This window comes from Blastomyces gilchristii (assembly GCF_000003855.2).
Source record: "Blastomyces gilchristii SLH14081 genomic scaffold supercont1.3, whole genome shotgun sequence".
In the NCBI taxonomy this organism is placed as follows: domain Eukaryota; kingdom Fungi; phylum Ascomycota; class Eurotiomycetes; order Onygenales; family Ajellomycetaceae; genus Blastomyces; species Blastomyces gilchristii.
Window position 1 is genome coordinate 18,565 of NW_003101680.1, and position 2,589 is coordinate 21,153.

Sequence of the window (2,589 nt, forward strand, 5' to 3'; positions counted from 1 at the left end):
TAGTTTTATGAATATTATCTTTATAAATTCTATCATTGTTAGAGAATATTAAGCTTCTATTTTAAGCATTTAATAAGATATCTTATTCAGATAGTCAGACAAGTTCTAGTATGAGATTATAATTAAGATTATTAACTTTGTATGTATAAATATCTTCACATTAATATTCTCTGATATCTATGTTTAGTTTTATCATGTAATGAGTGTGAATGTCTTTTAAATTATCAAATTCTGTGAGAAGTCAGAGTCTTTATAAGAGAATACACTGAAGATTATAATATCTTATAATTAAAGATTTAATTATTGTATAATAATATAGACTGCTGTTTATCATGATTTTCATATTATATATATTATCTATTACAGTAGATACAAGAATTATATTCATTGTTATATTCTCTTTAAATTATTATTATCTGATCTCTTCAAGCTTCTACTTGTAAATTTGAATAGAAGTTAATCTTTTTTCTATTTTATCAGAACATTCTCATAGTTATCTTCCAAATTCTTCTCTAATATAATGTGATTGATGTGAACAGGTACTGATTCATTTTTTAAGTAAGAAGATATGTAGACTGATTAATAGTTGAAAGTAATATATCTCAATCAGTTACAGTTGATGCACACTTCTTATTAATATTGATTAGTAACTTCTTCAGAAGTGATCTCAGAGACTCAGAAGCTTGTTCAGACAGTAGAAACTCTTACTTATATATAGATATTCAAGTCTACTCAGTTCATAGTATCTACATTATTATTATTATTTCTCAGTGTAGATATATAAGTGACTGAGTTATTTCTCAGTATAGATATATAAGTGTAATATCTTCTATCACTGTTCTGTATACTCTTGAGCTTGATAAGATGATTATTCAATGTCTGAAGCTGTGTATAGAAGTCTTTATAAGTCAGGTCTTTATTTACACTTATAAGAGTCTTTAAGAGTTTAAAAGTTAGTGTCTTCTTAAGCATACTAATCTTCATTTAATTCTTTCAAGATTGATTATTTACTTCTAAGATCTTGATATTGAAGTCAGAAATAAATGTTATAAGAAAAGTATTTCTCTGTCAGATACTCTATAATCAATCTAATACTTTTTATTATATAATAATATCTTGAAATAAAATATTAAGATATTTGATGATATTATCAGATATTTACAATACTGATTCACATACTTTTATTCATGAATAAAACTTCTGTTTTATACAATTCTTTAATTATTCATTGATATATTAATCTTGATTAATTAGTAAACTAATGATATCTTTATCTATACTCAGTTTTATAAGCATTTTCATTCTTTATAATGAGTAGAGAGTGAGATTGAAAGTATTAAAATATATAGAAGTATCTAAGCATTCTTTCAGCACTTTTGTATTTAATTCTATAGATGTTGAAATTGTATAAGTTTCTTATTAAGTTAATTATTAAATTTTCTTGAGTTGAAGTTATTAAGTTATATACATATCAGCTATCTATTACTATTATAATTTCAACATTGCTCAGAGCTACTATAATATTATGTCTATACTCATGTTCAAGAATTCTTTCATATTATTATTAGATATAATTATATTGATTGTTAAATATATAATATCTGTGAAATTGAAAGAAGTGTAATTATATGAATATCTTATATATCTATGATATTAGAACTCTCAGATCTTTCACTGATATTATCTTTATAATATCTTACTCTCTTTGTAAGATCTTGTTATAAGATCAGAGTAACTGATAAATAAGCTTCTATCTGAGAACTCAGTGTTTACTTAACTATTTAACTATTTCTCTATTTCTTATATATTATTATGTATTCAGATATCTCAGTGAGTAATCATTTCTAATAAGAAGATAATGAATATTTTTTCAGTGTAAGAGACTTATGCTGAATAGATCAGTATAATATTTATAGATCTTATATAATAAAGAGAAAAACATTAAAGAAGAAAAGAAAGAGAAAGTATGAGAATCAGTGATCAGAGTGAATATTTATACATGTACATAGTAATATACACAGTGAAACTTCAGAGTGAAAGAATAGAAATTTTCATACATAGTGAAGCTTTGAGATGAAAGAATAGAAATTCTGTAGGTTTTCAGCTGAGAATCAGCAACTGAGAATTGAAGCAGTAGAAATCTGTGAAGTGTAACAGAATAGTCTATATAATTGATCAGACGCAGCCTGTCACAATTATATATATACAACAATATTATCCTTCAACATCTACTTTAATCACGTGTCACTTAACTTATGTATAGTTTCATCTTAGATAGATTACAGATCAACATTATTCTCTAACATATTAGTAAATAAGATGATTTTTAGAATTAGTAATTATACAGATTGAATTCAGTGATATTATTTATATAATAAGTGATTTTTTCAGTTTATAACTTATTTACAGTCATTTCATCATTCATTCATCATTATACTATGATTTACAGCTCAGTGATCATGTCACTAATTGAAATGATGAAACAACTATAATTCAGTCGTGTAATAACTCTACATTCTTCCGGTATGAATTCAGCTAACAATAAATATCTACAGAATTAGCTGTATATTTTTATACGTAATTTTCTAT